The 21,882-nt window shown below is 39.3% G+C and overlaps 1 protein-coding gene across 5 annotated transcripts in view; it reads left to right on the forward strand.

The window, feature by feature from the left end:
- Window positions 1-14,811: 14,811 nt before the first annotated feature.
- MBP (myelin basic protein) overlaps window positions 14,812-21,882 on the forward strand; it is a 107,596-nt gene continuing 100,525 nt past the window's right edge. For 3 of the 5 annotated variants that reach the window (XM_088172366.1, XM_014875158.2, XM_014875159.2), the window contains exon 1: window positions 15,333-15,514. The gene's annotated coding sequence lies outside the window, so the exon portion shown is untranslated. Of the gene's footprint in view, window positions 15,128-15,332; window positions 15,564-21,882 lie in introns of those variants that run through there. The other 2 variants (XM_088172374.1, XM_088172379.1) reach the window with 2 other exon arrangements.

Genomic DNA, 21,882 nt, shown 5'->3' on the forward strand with positions numbered 1-21,882 from the left:
ACACATTGATTTTCCCATTTTGGTTTTGAATGAAATATCTTCTCTCTTCTTTTTACATAATCTCCTGCTTTTGAAATTCATGTCATTCCACTGTTCAAAAAAGAGAAACCCCCTGGGGGATTTAAGGGGAATGCATTGCAAAGCTTTTGGAAAGAGCTTCCTGCATTGGAAGATCACATTGTAGTTTTACTGGTTCATTAAATATGTACGCCTCATCTCCTATGTAATTCTCATTCCAAAGTTGCACAGCAGCTTGTAGAGCATGTGGCTTTGTTCTATTTCCTAAAAGATTCTTTCAGCCTTTAATGCAGTGGAAACCAATAATGTCATTGACATTTTCCCTGCGAGCCTCACATTTAACCATGACTTTCTCCTGATGTCTGGGATGCAAACTCTCCATCTGACTGATGTTACTGAAATGTCATCTGTTTTGTCACCCTCTGAGTATAGGAATATGTACTAGGGAGGCAGGGCTTTATTGAGGTAACCCAGTACAAGGATTTTTTTAGGTTACCAATGTCATGCAGTTCCAACTAAATAAAATCCCATTCACCCTCAGCTACAGTAGAATGCCAATACAAGCATTCCTTCACAACGTCCCAAAGCAGCACAGTTAGAAATCATTACCACAAAAGAGATACACACGCAGAAGTGAAAGAAAACCTTGCTGGTGTACCTTAGGCAAGGTTATGTAGGAAAAATCTTTCACCGTTATTAATGCAAATCCTATGCCTGTTTTTCATTTGCTGCTTGGCTCTTTCTCTCTTGACTCCTATTGCTCGGTAACCTCCACCTAAAATCTTGCCCATCACTAAGCTATTTTTAGCTTCCTATGGGGAAGTACCTTCACAGTGCATCTTTAGCTACGCTTAGATCTCTGCTTGTCCCCTTCTTATCCTTTGTTGGAATATTGGCTCTCCTTCCCTTCAGTCCTTCAAGGACATCCACATGAACTCATTCTTTTGCTCCAAAACTCATATTAATTCATGCTTATACAGGAGATAATCAGCCCATTCTTAATGAAAACCAGGATTGTTTCTCCTCATTCAACATGTATACATATATATATATATATATGTATATATATATATATATATATTGCTTGCAGCAACCCTTTGGCCAAGGCCTATAAAAAACTAGCTAGCAGAAAAAACTGTCCTTTGGTGAGTAAAAGTCTTCTGCTCCCCTCTTTAATGACTGCTTCCCCTGTTTCAGTGTGGGATGTAGCTTTCATTGCACTTTTATTCTATACCAATCTGTACATTGAAACCATAACTGAGATAATTACACTTAGGTGCTTGTCTGCCTCTCATTATTGGCTGAGTACTGCCTGGGCTGGCAATGAATTTTGTTGACTGATCTCCAGCCTCCTACACCAAAGCACTCAATTTGACATATTGATGGTCTTAGGGCAATAAAGCTGTAGATGTAATTTTTTTTTTTTAAACAATTGAAAAGGCATTTTTCTACCTAGTCAGTACCATCTCTAAATTGAAGCTTTTGGTTAAACTAGAACTAATCACTGTGTGATCACTGAGTATATGTGCCTATTGACTTTGATTGAAAATACCACTAATATCCAGCTTAAAACACATCACTGAATCCCACTGGAACTTGAGTGTCTTTAATGAGTAAAGATGGGCAGAAATCTTGTAGATCTGCAATCAAGACCTTGTGGCTTTTTTCCATCCTCCAAAAATTAAAATCCCTATGGCTGCTTCAGTCCTGAAAGAGTTCCAGAAGATTCTGTCTGTCTGTAGATAATATTTGATTGTCTGGGAATGTTAGTCCTCTACCTGAAGCATAATTCCTAGAAGAATTAAGCTCCTGACAGTGGCTGAACAAAAATATTGATTTTATCCTCTCACTGCCAAGCAATTTACTGTATATGCATGATCCTTTCCAGCAATGAAGAGAGAGGTGTGACCACTGGCTGGGTTTGTTAACTGAACTCTGTGCCAGGGCTATGACAAGGCTTAGAGAGCCTTCTTCATGTTTTTAGGACCCTGAAAGTTCTCCATCTAATAAATATGCTACCTCAAAAGTTGAGTAGTTTCACTTCAGACTTCTTGGCTCCTTGGGATACTCTTCCCAAATACTTGACAGGAAGTTCAACCAATAATTTCTTTGTCTTCATGGTAGAGAAACAGGCAAAAAGTAATGTTTTGGGAATTTTTAGCTTGATGAAATGCATTTAGAAAGCATCAGCAGTATTTACACAATTCTACTGCTATCTTTTCATCTTATTCTGCACAGAGATCAAATGTAGCAATTTAATTAATCTGGAAGGGGGAAAACAATTTCATAATAGATAAAACTGATCTTCTGCATCAATATAGCCAATGGGCTCACCAGGTGCTAATAGTTATGCATTAACTTGGTAACAGGCATCATGATTATTACATTTTCCTTTCCCAAATCATTTGCATTCATTTCACTATTACAGTCTTTTTCTCTTTGATTAATACTAGGAAAAATGAAGGAAAATAGCTGGAGTTTTTCCTCAATGAAACTAATTTTTCAAGAGCAAAAAGAAAATTACATGTTTTGTCAAATAAATAAAAAGACCAGAATAAATAGATTATCTCCAAGTCCTTTCCAACCCAAACCATTCTATGATTCTATGATCTTAGGATAAATCAAAGCCTGTTTGCCTCAGAGAAGTGTAACATCCACTGTTTTTACCTCTTTTCACAGTAATTCAATCTGAAGCCATTTATGACAACTGAAAAGTTAATTATCAGTGTAAGCAGAAGCTACACTGAATTGGGTCACAACAGCTGGGAACTTAACTCTCAGCCTTGAAATGGAATGGCTTTGACAGTTTCTTTGGCAAAAAGACAGGTGGCAGCACATCTATATTAGATATTTTCTTATTCATGCCTACAGACGATGACGCTTTCACAGACCTTATAGCGCAGCACCTGCCTTGAGCAGTACATCCACATGTGTTAAAGGCTCCTGACAAAACAGGTCATTGTACAAAAGGCAAATCCACCCACTCTGACTCTCCATTTAGTAAAACACTTTGCAACCAATGTCACTGTTTTTTAAAAATAGTCCTTCTAAAAAAAAATAGTACTTTACAGCACATTAAGAATTTGCAACACTTAACCCTAAAGTGAGATTTTTTTTTCCCAATACAGCTATGTAATAACGGTGCACTGTGTCACTAATCTCAATATTACTGGATAAAGCAGAATTATTTATTTACTTTTTGATGTAATATTCAAGACATGGATACAGAGACAGAGAAATGGATAATACAAAAATAGTTTTCTTCTAAATACATTCCTTTGCACAGGAAATAACATAGAATGTGAAATAGAAAAGCAACAACCTATTATTGAAGAAACAGACTTAATTTATAGCAGTGGTGAGTGACAGACTTGTGGAGTATCCATAAATACCAGTTTATGCTTGACATATTTTATTTTAACCCAAGTATTTTAAACTGTAGCCTTATGATAGAATTTATAACTTAAATGCTCTCTTCTCTACTTAATAAAATGAATTCCGGGGTTGGTGGTGTTATCTTCTATCAACCTGAATTAAATCTCTGACAGCAAGCTAGATTCCACATATCACAGGAAATTCAATTTGTCTCCCTGAAGAGCTTAGAGTCTGATTAAGCTGACATTAAAGTCGATGTAGATCTGCCCTAAGTTCAGGGAAAGGGACTGATTGCATCGGCCCAGATTTGGAGTTAAGGATAGCAGACACATTCTGCTCTGAATAGGCAGCTTCAGTGATTGTAAGTGCAAGATGACATTCAGCAAGCTGTTCTTTGCAAGTGGAACACCCATTGAAAGCACTTTTTTCTCCCCACTCAAAAGATGCTTTCCACTGAAAAAATGGGATGATTTTCAGTGCCACTCCCAGCACTCAGCACAAGCAGAGTAAAACACAAGATTTCATGTGCTCAACTTGTTTGGTGTTCAGGATCAGCAAGAGGTCTGATGCTGAAAGGGATCCTTTAATTTTTGCAGTTTATTTTCAACAAATCAATCCCAATTTTAGAAATGTAATACTTCTTATGCATATTGACAGTTCTTGAAGACATGCATAAGATTTGAAAACAGTGATTTAAGCAATTTCTTTCCCGTTTGATGGGAAGACCAGGAGCTAATTAATAGCCACAAATGAAACATTTTTGGTCATTGTAAAGACACATATTTTTCCCCATCTGTCTGAAAAATAGATTGCATTGGGGCCCTTAGTTTGTGCCAAACCAGCAGGAGGTAGGAATTTTTATTAAAAAATAGGTAGTACAGATTCATCAAAGATTGTCATGAACTGCAACTACACTGCATGAAAATCTGATGTAGCCAAATGAAAAAAAAAAAAAAAAAAAAGAAAACAACCCCACACTGTAATAAGAGTGTTTTAGCTGAAACTATGTTTATTAATATCATGGTGAACCTGAGGCCTTTCCATGCTAAACGCTGCTTCCAACATGGGAGCAAAAGATGTTGACTATTATAAGGACCTTGAATAATGGGCAAGGCAGCAGATGGACACAGGCAGATGGGCAGCAGTGTAACAAGGCAAATACTATCAGTCAGCTTGCCTGGCACTTGTCTCTGCCCATGAAAGCTTAACTGCAGCCATGCTGCAGGTGGCTGCTTTCATTTGGGCAGTGGGTGGGTGCATTTTGCTTGCTGTGTTTTTTTTTAACATAGGCATTATTGCAATTGAAGGTATTAAAGCAAGTGGAGGGAGGATAAAGACAGAGCTCTGCAGATGCTTACAGGGAAAATTGAGGGCGCAGATAATCTGACAGTGTCAGTTCTACCTTCCCCTGTAAAGATTTCTGCCAGTTTTAGTGGATTATACATACTCAGTAACAGAATAGCCATCTTCAGACCTTTTTGCTTCATGTGTGCAGTCTACCTTCATTTTGGTGAAGTTCAACTCTCAGAAAATTTTATTGCATGAGATTTTGGTAATGGGGGTGAACTGTATGTTACCTGTAAAACCAAATGTTGTTATGTAAAGAGGTATTCAATCTAAGATCCTTGTAGTATTAAATATGTACCTGATTTAACAACGATTGATGGGCTCTTACTGTCATGAAAATCACATCTTCCCTTAGTAGTCTTTCTACAGTAGAACTCTTTAATATTCTTCCCTCTGTCACGTCCTTTTTGAATACATTGTTTTCTCGTGCTATGAGATGCTGACACTTGATGGAAAAATTATGCATCAGCTACATTATTAATTAAAAAAACACAAGTGTCTTCTGCTATTTTGGACACACAAACACACCAGCAAATGCTCCAGCACAGGCTAATTTACAGAAATACTTTCACAAAACTTATCTTTGAACAAAATTAATGTAAATTTCTAAGTACAGTGAAAACAGTATTTTTCTCATCATCTTAAAATTGCTGTGTAAAATTATTTTAGGCGTTTATTCTAAAATTTATTTATTTAAATATTGTTTGAAATGTATCTAGAAAAACACTCTTTCTTTTATTAACTTCTAAGGACTTTTTGAAATTTTTTCAGGTTTTTCATGGACTTCATGGAAAACTGTGGAAGAGAAACCTAGCCAGGGCCTACAATTACTCTTGTAACAAACACCAAGTTCAATGAAAGAGATGCAATGTTTTGTGACACGTGCAGGACAGCTTACACAAGGTTGAAAACAACATACATACAGTTTGCATAATAAGTATGCCTAAAACAGCTATTTTCAGAGAAAGACTTCCTTGGGCTAAAGCTGAACCACAGATAAGCCCAGTCTACAAAAAACTCCTCAAACTGGCATTTTTACTAGGATAATTTCAGCCACTGGCAGCTGTTCAGCTCTGATAAATTTTTCCAATAATTTACACTTATTGCTATATAATTACAACTTATAACCATAAATGTTTGCCTTCACAGATTTATTAATTTATTGAGAGTTTTCCAAACAGTTACACAGGACTCAATTTTCTGTGCTGAAACTTTATGACTTGTCTATTTTTATGAAATTATTAAAAAATAATAAAATTTATAAATATAGTCTCTTCAATTCCAAACTTATTTACTCATTGAATTTGGGTGTTTCCCAATGAAGGTGCTGACAGTAAATTTAAAAGGCACTCAAAAAAACATCTGTTGGGCTTTCTTTTGCTTTGTCTCTTCTTGGAAATTCAACTCCATGCAGACAATTAACTAGCTTTTTTGCCCTGTTTTCCATTTTAAGTACTTTTTCCCTTGGAATGTCATGTTTCCAGTTTACATCATTTCTCTTTGTAATGCATCAAATTCCAATCTTTCCACAGCTGTGTAAGCTGTATAACAACAGAGTATAATTCACTGTCTTTAGTTTAGAAAAAGGGCATTCTTCTAAAGCATGTTTCATCTCACTAACCAAAAATCATACAAAGTCAGTTATTTATGCAATATTTAAGAAGACAGTATTTTCCTTTAACCTTGTTGTTACCTCTCTGCTAAGTAACATCATTAACATGCACAAACATTCCTGTTTCAGCTGGAGCAGAAATAGCATAACTACACAGTATTTTGATTACCAATCTTATTAATACTAATTAATTAAAAAATTGGTTCTACTCAGAAAAAAAAAAAGATGGAAAGGAGATACAGAATCTGACAAATAGTTCTTTCAGCTACCATCACTGAGTCTCTACACTGGACTTGCACAAGAAACTGAACAGAAAAATTTCTTCCCAATATTTAATCTTATGGAAAAGTTTGCCAGCTATTTGGACCACTTGATGTTGCCTCCACGAAACTGCCACAGCTGTGGGTAAGATCAGCTGTGGTCCAGCACCATTCCTTAACCCAGCGAGTGCCACCATGCCCATTGCTTAGTCCTGACATCAGGGTATTTTGGACCACCAAGCAGACGTGTGGCTCTGGTGGCATGCCTGCCACCAGCAGGGCAGATGACAGCTTTTGAGAGCTACAGAGGCATGGAATGGAGAAGCAGCCCCAGGAGAGAACGGCCTGTACCTCACCCTGCTGCAGACAGAACACCCCCGAGGCCATAGGAGCTCCAGCTCCTTCTGGCTCTTCACCTCATGCTTTTAGTTGGTCTTCACCATCTCTAAACATTTTTGCTACAGATGAAACCCCCTTCTTTCTGCTCTTATCTGACTTGCCTATAACAATCTTCTATATACTGGAAGATTTACAAGTTCAGCCTTTGTCTAACAAAGTTAATGCTATACTTGTAAGCCCCAGCCATTTCCTAGAGTACTGCTGCCTACTCTCATTAGTGCTTTTTTTTTTTTTTTCCCTTTCATAGAGGAACTACCTAGGAAAGATTTAAAGTTTCCTTTCTTCAAGGTTTTAATTTTCATCTTGTCCTATCAAATTACTTGCACCCTTTCTCAGCTGGCTCCTTACACCCATTTTATGGCCATCCTTTTTCTCTAACTCATATCAAAGAGGAAGGAATCTGGACAACTGTAGGGTGTGTTCCTGTTGAAATGCATCAGAGGCCCAAATTTTCCTTTCTGTACCTCCTGTTACTGCCACCTTCTTTCATACTGCCTAGCTTTTTTTTGTCATTTCCCTTTTTTTTTTCTCTGTTATTGGAATGAAAGTTTTATACTAGCAACTAGAGCTTATCAGAAATAGAAAAACAGGAAAAACAGGTAGACTATTGCTATCCCTGAGCTGCCTATTTTTTTACCTTCAAAAGAAAGCTTTAAGATTTTAAACAACTAAGCACAAAGAAGCAGCTAATGAATAATTTTCATTATGACAGATATCAGAGAACTTTTTGAAATTTATATAGTAGTGTATTTTGGGAAATGGATATATTTACCCATTTCATAACTGCATATAATTTTTTACAAGACATTTATATCAAATACATTAGAAATACCTAATAATTACCAACAAAACAGATCACAGATCCACCTGGAATTATTGATAGGTGGTTACCACCACGCATTGGAAGACTCAGCTTTGGACACTTAAAATTTTGTCAAATTTCAGTGATTTGGGAAAATAGTTTATTTGGGCTATACCCCTCCATAAAACCTCAAAAACATTGCTTAATCTATTTCATATACAAGGATTGTACAGAAAGTAGACTTCTTCATGTAAAAACAAGCAAGCAAACTTAGATTTTGCAATATATGTCTAAAAATCCATATGGCTTGTTAATACTAGAGGTTAGATCTACCATGCAGGTTAAAATCAATATTAGGTAGCACTGCCCTATCATACCCTACATTTGTTTTGGCCAAGAAATAGAAAGCTTGGCATAGTCAGTTCCAGAGTTAACTGAGGAGAAGTTTTCAGTATTGACTGTGGAGGCATAAGATAAAATTACCCTGCTCAAGCCCATTTGGAACTTCCAGGATAGTCATGTATTGTCTGAATGGGGCTGTGGATTTTCAGAGTTGAGAATTGTTGCATTGTGACTGTAAAGAAGAAGGGAATTAATATTATTCAATCTACCACTGTTCATGAACACAAGATCAGAACTTTATTGACAGTGATTACTGAATATCGTATCTGCTTTGATAGATTTCCATCATTCTAGTTTTTACTGTTTTTTCCACAGCCAATCCAAATAACAACCTTTTATTATGGTTAACCTTACTAGGTGTATAAATCTGAAGCACTTTTCCGATTAAAGTTTGGTTTATCCTTCTATCCACCAGTCTGAATCTGGAGTAAACTCTAATATTTAACAATGCAGTGCAGCACACACAGTAAAGGAATGAACTGCTACTGAAAGCCTCTCTCTTACTAAATGACTGTTTGCTTGCCCCATAGCATAAGTCAATCCATACCTGCCAGTCAGAACAGACCACCAAGAATAGGCCTTCTCTGGCACAAATTGGGATACTACTGTGCTAACCATTAAAAATTCTACTGACAGCCATGTTTTCTAGACCTCTTCCTTTGTAGTGACACAACACCCTGCAAGGCTACTGTATCCTCCTTTCCAAAAAGAAACTTCACAGGTGAAAATAATACCCTTTTGTTGTTCATCTTCAGTTGGCTAACTTGCCCACTTTGCACATGTTTAATTAGGGGGAGGGAATGTTATGCATTGACAACTCCAGTTAAAGTCAGTACAGAACAAAGTTATGTGAGGTCCATTAAACAAGCACTGTTAGCACAGTTGATAAAATTCTTTGTTATGTATACTGCACTAGCAATTTAATCTGCTAAACTGAAAGAAAAGATAAGAGAGTGATTAGCACAGTGCAATGTATGCAAGTGAAAAGTATTTCCCAATGGCGAAAACAGAAAGCAGTGCAAGCAACTACATGCCCTATAATTGTACACTTTGCACAGATTTGTACTGAAAACTGCTTGTGTTCAGATCCTTCTGGATTATGCACTAGCAAAACTGAAAAATGGCATGATTTCCTATCCTAGGAAACTAACCCACAGCTGCAAAATGGGATTGTTTTTTGTAGTAGGGTTTTTGTAGCCTGAAGGGGAAGGCCCCAGTTCAGTTATCACGAATGTTTTCTGCTCTTTCTCTGCTGATACTGCTGCAGCTGTGCTGAGGCATTCTGGAGTAAGTTTTATGTGTGAGGCTGGTTGACTTCCTCTTGTTGGAAAGGCACTGAATAGCAATAAAGCAGAGCTTTGTAGATGTCTGCCCACACAGCGACTACAGCTTCTCTCTTCTGCAGCAGGAGAAACTATAATGATGGCTGTCATGTTTAAGGAGCATGTTTTACTTAGTGTAAAACTGATCTGAGCACACATTAGATTCTCTTGTAGAGACATACCTACATTCTGTGATTTACTCTCAAAGTGCACTGAATTCAAGAACTAGGTGGTCACAAATTGCATGTAATACAAATCTTAGCCTTCTACAGATTTTCAATTTAAGGATTACGCTATAGTAAACAAAATCATATTGTCACTAGGTTTTTAGCATATATTTTAATACCCCTTTTATTTCTCTTACAAAATTTAACTCAGAAGTTCAAATGTCAGAATCTTATGATTTTATAAAGAATAACAAAAAAGTTATTTCACTGTGAGTGCCAGGTGATCATTCTTATTAGTAAGTACACTAAATCTGTCTTTATGTTCTAAGCCTGGTCTCTTTTCAAATTACCCCTTTTGGAAACTTTCACTTGGGGACTTGTAAATCTTCATTTTTTAAGCTGAACAAAAGCATTATTCCTCTTCTTTTTCCCTTCATGACACAAAGTAAAAGGACTTCAAGCTGGACAGCCCTGCCTGTTGCATTGGTTTCCAAGTTCAGTGTGACAGGAAGTTAGATATTTCACATCTCTGGAATAAAGATGATTTCTCCAAATGGCTGGAGAACTGGCATTAGAAACAAACCAGTACTTCAACACACTGCAGATAATGGATTGAGAAAACGGATGGAGACACAGACAGGCAGAACTTCCTCTGGCACTGAGCTGAGTGAGGACTGTTATTTTAAAAGCTTCTACACTGAAATAGAGGAAGTGTTGTGCTCGTCATCCCAAAGAGAAGTCCCAGTTCTGAAGCACATGCAGTGTAAGAACTAAGATGTAATAAATAAAAAACAAAAGGTGGGAAGAACAGAGGTTCATAGTAGGGTAGTGCTGTATATATTAGTTTCTGTCTCTCTTTAACTTTCCATCTGCCCACAGCAACCTTTAAAACACTCTATCATGGATTAAAATACAGGGATAGATATGGATCAAATTTATGTATATCTGTGTGTGTGCATGCATCTGAGAAAGCAGACACTTTAATTTTTATAAGTGGAGAGGTATTTATACACAGGCTTGTTTTCTACTCATTCATTTGTAAATTAACTGTACACAGCAGGCATATTTTCTCTACTGATTAAGTGAAAAGCAGAAACATGGTAATGTTCTTAGCACTTGAACACGTCAAATATTTTTGATGAGCTTTTTCCATTAGCTGGAATGTTCATGTTAGAAGAAAAAGAAGAGTAAAAGCTCCTTTTATCATAGAACTTTCTTGTCCTATATTGCAGCAGTACATGAGACGTGTTTGAAATAACTGGTGAGATGATCAGTTTCACAGAAAACTAGGTTGTCAGAGGCAATGATTAGACAGACAAAAAAAATAGAAAATGGAGAAAATTAGTTTGAAGGCCTCTTATCGTTATCTTCACAATCCTGTGCTACTACAACCACTTTTCAATGTTTTCCTGCAAACAGGATATTGATGGTGTCATAAAAATAAAGCTCACCTCTTGAACAATGCTTTAGAATCTGAAGACAAATATTTAGGTCAACAATTTGGAACAAAAATTCTTGTTTGATCACTGATAGGCAGTTTTTGCTCTTAAATGCAATCACTCAGATCTTCAAGTGTCAGTATTTATCTAAACAATTGCTTTTCTTTCTCATTCAGGCAAGAATATATCATATTTGCAAGGATCATCAATATCTATTATATTGTCATTCATCCACTGCTGATTCATCCAGGAGGTAATCATAATTTACCAATAGAAAAATTTTCTTTACAATGAATATTTACAATTAAGTCAGACGCCTTAGTACCCATGGCTAGTAAGAAACTGTGAGTTCTGAGGAGATTTCTGAAGAGGGTCTGTCCCCTTGTGGCTGCAGAACACCACCCCGATTCTCAAGATTCATTGAGAAAGTAAAACTGCAATTTTTTAAACAAAGGCTTCAGAAATTGTGGGTTTTTAACTGCCCCTTTCACAGGTATTTGCTGAAGAAGGACACATGTTGAGCCATTTTTCTAAATATTTAGCAGAGACCTTCTAAAGTTTAGTTACCCTGACCATATAGAAAATTCCTTACAAGAATTCTAGTCTAACTTTGAAATATATTAACTGCTAACACATAGCTCCCAGTCTGTAACAGTTCTCAGCATCTGCAGGTAACAGTGTTCTGTTTGTCTATATAAACAGTATGACATTTCTCTAGATGAGACAATGCTCTTGAATCAGAGTCTTCTTGGAAAAAAAAGTATCAAGGACTTATGTGATTCTGCTCCTAAAAATAGGGTAAGCATTGTGTTGTTATTTTTAAGGACTCACACATAATAAAAGGTTTTGTGAAGATACAGCAACCTCCTAAGTCTTTATAATCAAGTCTTGATTCTAAGACTTCAATGAAACTATTATCATCTGGAATTCACTGATGGTCCATTCACGAAAAATTTCAAATGAGTTCCTAATTAGGTCTAGATTATGTTTCCTCTACATGTAGGACTTGATATCGTTAATCTTGCATTGGCAATCTCCACTGTCTCACTGATGATTCCTCATTACAACATTTGCCGTTTGCCATTTTCAATTCTTGAAAAAAATAGCTGTTCTTTCATCTTAATTCAATAGCATTCCATGAATTTTAATTAAATCCTTCTCTGAGGTTATGTGATGTTAGTCTGGTTACCCATTATGAGGCTATTGCACACAAACTACAGTTTTCCTAATAAGTCTAATCCACTGGCCAACAAGGTCAATTGCTTCTCATTAAGAATAATAAATGGCAATTCTAGTATAAAAGTACATATGAAATACTGTGGAAAATCTGCTCTCCTTCCACTGCCTTTCTCTGATTTGCGTAAAGGAACATTTCATACTTGACTCAAGTAATTTTTTCAGGGACAGTTAATTAAAAATAAATAAAATAAAGACTAATTTTCCTGTGTCAATTGTTTTCATACTATCTTCTATTCAGGTATCATTCTTTACAGTGGCCCAAAGACCAGGAGTGAAATAATGTGTGGGGTATTTAAAAACAAGATGACATTTTTCTTTTCTCCCTGCAAAAGCAAGCAAACAAAAGATGAAATGATACCAGCTTTGTAGGTGTGGGCGCATTGCTGCTCAACCATACACACTTGCTTTCATCACGAAGGGTTTCCAGGAGCTGGCATTCATTAGTCACAGAGTTACAAGGGACAAACCAGAATGTCTACGTTTCTAGCTACCAATGCTGTTCACTCATTCTAGTGTTTTTTACAGAAGTTAATTTGTCTATGTAATTGAGAATGCTGACATCTGTTTACATATACAAAAATCCTGGAACAATGGGGGAAACTGCAAACTGAACAGTAGGGAGATGTTCAACACACTAAGAGAGAGGTGTAGCAGCTATGCCAGGTAACACAGCTGTACAAGGGCAGTTATTTCTTCAAATTTTTTTCCCTTTTACTGTATGACAATGCATACTCTGCAACTGTGAGTCTCCTCATACCTTCATAGCCATTTAGGCCTCAACAGAGTAAGCGTAGCATAATTGTATGTAGAAACACACACACGTATATAAAAAATGTATATTTTTTGTATGCACATCTCTATGCAAAGATGTTCACATGTGCAAATGCATGGTCCACTGCCTGAAGGGTAATTATTCTAGCTCAAATCTACACATAATATGAAAAAATGCAAGATTTGGGTTCTAATCTTGTTACCATGATTTATTCATCTGCCTTCTGAGGGTGTGATCAGATGAGAGTTTTGGACCTAACTTTCCCCTGACATTTTTATCCAAGAAAAGACAGAGATGACCACCTTAAATCTGAAACTGAGTGTTGTCTCTTAAAGTTATTAAATACTGGTTTCTTTTTTCATGCTTTTTTACCAAAGTTACCATTTAAAAGTACACAAAGCTAAAGTATCAAACTCATTTAAAATCTTCCTCAGATTTCCAAGAAAAGAAGTGATTTTGCCAGTCAAGAAGTGTGAGGAAAAAGATGATTCAAAGCAGTATCTTATGTATCCTTAATATAAAATTACCCGACTTTGAATTGCTCATAATGGTGATATTCCACCTCTTCATTTCCTCTGCAAACCTCCTTTCCTTCTGTGACCTTTTCTAACTCACATTCCAGAATTTTATCTTCACTGAAGTATTTGCACATTCAATAAAGACTAATGTTGTAAACGTCTCACTTTGCATAGTAAGGAATTAGGAAACAAGGATGTACGTTTCATACAATGGAAATAATTATGCAAATAACTGTTTATTCATGAGAACACAGAGTTTCTAATCTGAGCCAAAATACTTTTCTAAGACTTCCTTCATCTTTGGAGATGAACAGCAAGTAAAAAAAAAGTTCACATAATGAGAAATTGATGCATAGGTAGTTTAATAAGTATTTATAGAGGTTTAAACATGGTGCAGGTGCAACAGATACAGTAATCACCAATGAACTTTTCAAATTAAAAAATACACAAATTTACTTTGTACCTTTGCATTTTTGAACTGAATGGAAACACTGCCTACAGTATTCAACCAAGTGAACTGCCCCCAAATGCAGGATGAAACGCAAAAGGCGATTTCTCATCCCTCTGAACTCCAAACAGCCCGACCCCCGCTCTGGAGCGTCATCCCACGAAGGTGGCTGAACTTTGCCTGTGCCTCGCGCTAAGGTGACACGGGCTCCTGGGCTCCAGGATGTCCATGGGTCAGCGTGTGATTCCCGTTGGAACAGCGAGATGTGCCGTGGGCCTCGGAGCAGGCAGAGCTCGGCGATACCCGGTGTCTATTGCGGGTGTGTGACTTTGAGTCTGAAACTGCAGGTCCCTTTGCCGACCCCTCCCGCCACCCCCCGGGAATCAGATGTATCAGGATCCCAGTAACCCCAGTTATGGGAGGAAGTTACCGGCCCACGGCAGCCAGCCCCGGGCGGGCAGGGCGGGCATGCAGGCAGGTTGCCACCGCTCGCTGAGACCGTGGCCAAACGCAGCTCTCAGTGGCCCAGAGCTACTTGCGTCCCTTTCTCAGCTTGAGCCCCGCGGGGCTAACGGGTCCCTGCCCTTCCCTGCCCTTCCCTGCCCGCCTCCGCCGGTGGGAGCTCGCCCGCTGCTCCTTCCTGGTTGCCGAGGGGCGGGCGGGCGAGCGGCGGGGCGCGGCTGCCGGGCGCACCTCCCGCGCAGGTACCGGGGGACAGCCGGGCTTCCAAAGGGAGGGCTGGGATCAGGAAGGAGCAAGGGAACAAGCCACACGGCGCTGGCACCGAGCGGGGGCAGCTCCCGGCTCTGCCGCCGGAGGAGGCGCGGCTGTGTGGCGGCGGGAGGGACCCACGAGCGCTCCTGAGCGCAGAACGGAGGTTCTCCCCTTCCTGCTCCATCCCTGCCTCTCCCCTCACCTGGCCGCCGCTCCCGGTGGGCGGCGGGTGCGTGTGCGCTGCCCTCTCGCATGCAGCCCCCGGAGCGCCGCAGCCCAGGAGGATACGCCGGGTGCGTTGGGATTTACTAATATTATTATTATTATTATTATTATTATTATTAATAATAATAATAATAATAATTTAAGAGTGTTTTTTTTTTTTTTTTCTCTGTCCGGGCGGCTTCGCGGAGGGGAGGGGAGAGGGGCAGCCGGGGCCTCCCCAGCCCCGGCGGCTCCAGGGCTGTGCCCGCCCCGCACGCTGCGCTCCGCTCCGCCGTGTTTGTTGTTGTTGTGCTCCGGGAAGGAGGCGGCAGAGCGAGCGACTCCCCCGGGGCGGCGGAGGGCGGGCAGCCCTTCGGCTTGTTTCTCTTCTTTCTGGCCGTGTGAGCCCGCGCCCCGTGCTCCTCGGCGGAGGACACCTGTGCGGCGCTGCGGGACACCTGGGGCAGGTGGCAGCGGTAGGTGGCCCCGGGCTCCCTCCGGGGAGGGATCCCGCCCGCGGGACAGGTACCTGCGGAGCAGGCGAGCGGTGCTGGGCGGGCAGGGAGGGAGGGAGGAAGGGAGGGCAGGGCAGGGCAGGCGCTGCTGCCCGGTCCCCGCAGGTGTCTGCCAGGGGCGCGGGGCTCCCCCTCCGTCGGGGCGGCCGTGCCTTACATAACCGGGCGGGAGGCCCCGAGTCCGTGCCGTGCCTTCCGGTTTCACATCACGGCTGTGCCGGAGCCTTACGCCGAAACGGACAAGTTCTCCTTTTTCTGTTTTGTTTTGTTGTGTTTTTTTCCCCCCACTTCACGGGGCCAAGGCGCGGGAGAGGCGCTGGCGGAGAGGAGCGGGGCAGGTGCTGTCCTCGCCGCGATCCCAGCGCTGCCCCCTGCGCGGCTGGGCGCTCCTGCAGGGATTTCCTGAGATTTCCCTGGGAAAGGTGCGCACGGGAGGGCTGCGGTGCCTCCGAGGTGCCGCTGGGACACTCCTGTGGAGCGCCCCGGGACCCGCCGCCTCCTCCGCTCTCTCCGGCTCGGCTGGGCTCGGTTGGAAGTTGCCGTGATTGGGATGCGCCAGGGCTGTGCGCTTGCCGGGGAGGGTTTGGCGGTGTTTGGGGTAACTGTGTCTCCGTGTGTGATGAGCTGTGCCGATAGCAAAGGCTGTACTCTCCGTGCCTGAGTACGCTTGTGCGGGACTTCTTAAGAATCGCTGCATGATTTGCCTCGGGAAGAATGTAAACATGTGTTTTTGTAATTTTAAGTAGGTCCATCCTGATAGTATTTCCTGTGTGCACCGCCTTTGCCCTTCAGTATATTCGATGCTGTGTTTGAAGTAAAGCTGATTGAAATAATATGAAGACACTGGGAAAATAACGAATTCTTGTGGAGAAACAGAAGGTTTCCTCCTCCTCAGTGGAACCAGAGTTGAGTCTCAGGTGATCAGGAGTGATAGCATGTATATTGCACTGTTTTACTTCTGTTATATCCACTAATCATTGTTAAAGAGCTGAGACTAATATAATTTTTTTTGTTGTGGAGTACTGACAGCTCACAGATAGTAACAAGTTAACCTCTAGGTTGTGGGTGATTGTGTATAAAGGCTTGAAATACCTGGCTGGAAGGATGATGAAGTGCTCCCTGTCAGTCAAGGTAAATAGTAACAGGTTTATGTTAATGATTTGACTACTCTTGGCAGTAAAGTAGGAAGCAGTTCTAAACAGTTCTCTAAAATTCTTAAATGGTCTTAGAGCAGCTAATAATAAGTGGTGTGGGTCCATCAAAGCTCTTGAGCATCATGGATTGTGGGTTACATTGGTTCTGTCTGTCACTGGTTGCATTCAGAATCGTTCTAAAGAGCATGAATGAGAATATTACAAATGCCATACCAGGCTATACCCAAGTTTCTACTGGTAGCACCCAAAGAGGACCAGGAAAGGAAAAGCTTGCACTGATGCTTCCCTAGAATGCTGTCTCCAGGCAGTTATGGCTCAAGCACTCCCATGGGTAGAAGAGTTGCCTTTGTTCTTGAACAACACAAAGTTTGTTGTTCTTTCTTTGATATTATACAGTAGTTTTTTCAGTCTCTGAGGAAATAGGTAACCAGATGAAGTATTCTACAGATATTAATCACTGATAAGATGGTCAGAGGGCAAGTTTTTGTTTGCAAAGGCCCGTGCATAGGAGTTATATTGAGGGATATTAATTTTCCAAGTGGTGTTCATGCATTAGGCTCTGAGATAATACATCTAAAATAAAGCTTGATATTTATAATGAAAAGAAAAAGGCAAAGAGTGGTGTCTTAAAGAAATAGATTTGAATTAATTTTCACTGATTGGGAGAAGGACATGAATACAACTTACAGTCAGCTTCACTGAATTTCTAAGTAGAGAATTAAGAACAGAAATGGAGTTTATGCCATTCTGTATAGCTGAATAATGTTCACAGACTTTCAAAGCCCCTGTTCTATCATAGTAATTAATATAAATAAGGTTGTTACAGTTAATATTGTGATAAATTTTAGCTCACCGCAGACCCTTAATGATAGAAAATGGAGCATATTACTTAATAATAGTTTCATATTTATAATTGTCTAATTTTGTGCATTTGTGAAAAATTTCATGACAGAATTGTTCTTGCATTGGGATTTGTTTCTCATTATGCCAGCTCCCATATGACACCTAGAGCCTTACATCCTCATTAAAGACAAGCTTGTCAGAATTCTAGAAGTTATCAACTCAAGAGTATCCTGCATATGCAGAGGAGGATTATACCTGTTTTTAAGGCTTGATAACAACCGAGATGATATTGGTCACCCCAGGAATTGATAGCATAACTGGGACTTACATCCAGTTCTTTTCAGTTCTGAGAGTTTGAGAAGATGAGTGTTGGTGGTGTGCTAGATGACAAATGAAGGTACATAAAGTGGTAATGGTGAGATGAGGCAAGAGAGCAACCCGACTGAGTGTCCCTGCTGTTGTGTATCCAGAAATTTCTTGTTTGTTCTTTTTGTGATGGCTTATTCAATACATGATATAAATTACCCATATGGTTGAAAAAGCCACTTTGGTTATTTATTCCCTCAAATAGAACATATAATTTAGGCTCTCATTGCTCTGCTACATTATTTTTGTGACAGAAGAAACGCATTATAAACTGTCGAGAGAAGGCCAAATAAGCTGAAATATACATCTCATGCTTACTTGAAGCAATGTGGATGAAATCTCATATTTTTGGCTGAAGTACTAAAAGCATAACTAATGTTTAATGAGGAGAAGGCTGGAAGGTTTGCAGTCTAAGACTCTGATCTTGCATACAGGTTAAAGTATAAACTCTGCCATGGATTAAAGAACAGCAGAGTCTTCTGGATCACTGGTGGAGTGCTCCTTCCTGTGGTATTTAATTACCTGAATTATTTTTCTTTCAGGCAAGACATCAGGTTGAAACTGTTATCTTTGTTTCCTGAGGTGAGGCTCTTAAATAAAGGACAGCTGTGATGAAGAGCAGCAGGTCAGGAACTGCTGTTTTAAATACAGACAGCTGATAATCTTTTATAAAACAGGGATTTTTCTAGATTCTTTAAAGTACTCTGTTGAAGACAGAAAGGTGTCCAGAATTGTTAGAGGCTTCCAAGAAAAAATCAGTAGCACATTGTAATTTCTGAAGAAGCCTGAATTTATATGAAATAAAAAGAAAAGTTAGCAGCCAATAGAAGAAGAATCAGAAAAAGGATATATGCTTTAGAGCTTGAGTGCTCAAATCACTAGCACAACTGGAATTTCAGACAGGTAACTCCTGTCCTTTATTTGCATGTTTCTTATGTTAATATCTGTTTTCCAGGGCGTTCAGCCTTCTGCATAGAGCGCTTGATTTGGACCTAATTAAAGAATTGATATAAAATGAACAAGTTGGTGCAGTTGCCCAAGGCAGTAGTGGCTGGCTGCAGTGGAGATGACATTAGAGCTGTGTCAGTGTAGCCTTCAGCCACGGCTTGGCTCTGGCTGTGCTGGTCATTCTGCAGGCAGGTTGTCCTCAGCCCCAGGAGACAACCTGTGAGCCAAAGGAGCACAGAGGGCTGGTGCTGACTAAGCCCCAAGTGAAGATGCCACAACTGAAACACAGTTCTCTAAGGGTTTTGCCAATGTGAGACTTTAGACAAAGTATTCTTAGTTATGCTAAGCTATGGTCAGAAAGAATTGCACAGAACTTCATTGATGGCTTTCCCCAGGGAGACAGTGATAGTGCTTAATCTTATGTATTCAATGACATTAAATAAAGGCTATGTCACAATTAGTTGTAGATTGTCTTTACTTAATAATGTCATTCAGATGACTATGGATTTTCTATGTTCATTTCTCTGGTTGTTTTCTTATATTAAAAGTGCATGAAGAAATGTCTTCTTCAGTCCAATCACCACAAATATCACATGTACTCCTGTTTGAATCCTTGTGTCAAATGAACTTTTGGACATAGTAGTAAATAATTTTTGATGTTACGAGTTAATTTTGATTAACAATTTCATTAACTTCTTTAAAAAAGAAATTATACTCATGTTTTCTTGCTTTGCCAGCGGTTTCCAGAGTTTGGCCTTTGGGTTTTTAAAAACACTTCTTCTAGATGTTCAGGAAATATATCAGCCACTCTCATCAACTTTCTACGCCTCATCTTCTTATTTGAGACATTTCTCTGACCCTTTTGTAAAAGGTTGATCATCCTGGGTATAACTATTTCTTGTAGAGATTGGCACACAACTTACTACGTTTTCTTTAAAGGATTCAGAATCTATTATGAACATTTGTTATTAGCTAAAGAATTCCTGAATAGGAGACACTTAAACAGTTCCTGATAACAGTATTCAGATTTTAATATTTTTCAGCTTTCATATTCTGAAAGAAGCTTTATGCTTGTCAAAATGCTCTGTTAAAAATAAGTAGAGAACTCTGGTTAATACAGAGTGAGATCATTCCTATGAGGCTTCTTGCATCAGTTGCAGTAACTGTGAAATCCCAGTTCTGTTCTTGGAATAGCTGTAAATCTTGGACATAATCCAGGAAAGCCCACACAAAAGGCACGTGAGAGAAAAACAAGAAATAACATGGAAATTTTCAGACAGTTTTTTTTTTTCGCTTCTGTCCTGAAGTGATTTTGAAGTTACTCAGCGAGGAAGTTAGTTTTCTAAATATTTACTTAAATATTGCTTTTTATTTTACCTTTTTTTCCCCCTTTGAGCTTTTGGAAGTCCTTTCAAAGGGGAGAAACAAGGAAATAATAAATACGAAAAGACTGATCAAGTCAGATTTTTTTTTGAATATACAATGACTGAAGGTAAAATAGTGGGCTTTATATTATTTTTTCTTAAAATCTGAGCATTTTTTGATAATGTATCAGCTGTACTACATTTGTTTTGCATGTTCGAAGAAAAGTTGTTTTTTTTAATCTGACTTTTTTTGGTATTTTGTTCCAACACTTGTAAAATTTCTTAGCGTGTCATTGAAATTCTTAGTATTTATTTTTTTACACTTGGGAAAGTTTAAACGTTTGGAAATGTTTAAATTCAGGTCCTTCCAGGTTGGTGAAATTAACAGCTGAGGGGAATCTGGTGTTATATTTCTGAAATTAATTTAGGCATGTAGTGTATTTTTTTGTGTGTCTACCTGGTGCATTATCTTTGACTTCTGCTAAAGAGTTGAAATTGGTGGCTCACAAGTCAAAATCTGTTTGTTCTTAGCTTACTTCTTACTCAGAAGTCTCAAAATTCAGGTAAAATGATGCAGTTAGACAATTCATAGCTATCACTGGAATTCAGATACTTGGAAGAGAGGCTTATCAGTGTGAGAGATCAGTACTACCAGACACATATAAAGCCATTCTGGCTGCATTTTTGAACCAGTTTTTCTGACTGGTCTTTTGAATACATGAAAGACCATGAAAAATAATGGTGATATGTAATGGATTAAGTTAGATCAAGGATTCTTATAGTGCAATAACAGCTTGTCATCTCAATGGACATATATTTTTTTCTCTGAAGATTGGAAAAGTCATGAAATACAGCTATTGTGTTGGCAGTGCCCTGCCAGTTTTTTTGGGCTTTGTTTCTTTGCAGTTATAAATTGGGCTGGGATAATTTCCGGATTAGAAGGCAGTTGTATTCTGGTTATTCAAAGGTCTTCTGGGGGATAATGTACAGCTGCTTCATCTGTTCTGGGCATGTCAGTGTATGTGCTTCATCTGTTCTTGCTGAAGTGTGATATAGTGGTAAAAGGCCAGTCATGAGGTTTGTTCATCTGTGGGCTTAAGGTGTTAAAACTGCCATAGTAAAATCATAGTTTCCAATATAGCAATAGCCTTGGAGTCCTAAGGACAGTTGTCCTGTAATTTTTGTATCATTGACTTTCCTAGATTTCCTTGATAGATTTCAGGTGGATAAACTGAGTGAGGAAGGGTGGGTTCAAGTTGGTAATGTTGGTTTGTTGGATTAAAGTGGTCAAGATGGTTTTTGCTGTCTCCTCAGATCTTCTTCCTCACCAGCTTAACAATATCACTTTGTATCACCTACACCTTGTCCACACAGCTGGCCAAATCTCTCATTCCTCAGGCTTGAAGATCAGGCCTAGACATTTTTTTTTTAGTGCAGCAATTCTGCAGATCCCAGTGACAGCTTTTGCTGTCCTCTGCCCTTCAAATCTGTACCTACACCTGTAGGTACGTCAACATCAACATATCCCCTTGTTGCCATTTTCTCCTGACTAATTTATGTAATAATATATATATTTAGGACTTCTATTGGCTTCCTAAAGTACCCACTCCCAGGAAGTATTCCTGCAGTTTATGACAAATTCCTCAATTACCTA

The sequence above is a fragment of the Sturnus vulgaris genome, chromosome 1 (assembly GCF_052056855.1).
Source record: "Sturnus vulgaris isolate bStuVul1 chromosome 1, bStuVul1.hap1, whole genome shotgun sequence".
NCBI classification, from domain to species: Eukaryota; Metazoa; Chordata; class Aves; order Passeriformes; family Sturnidae; genus Sturnus; species Sturnus vulgaris.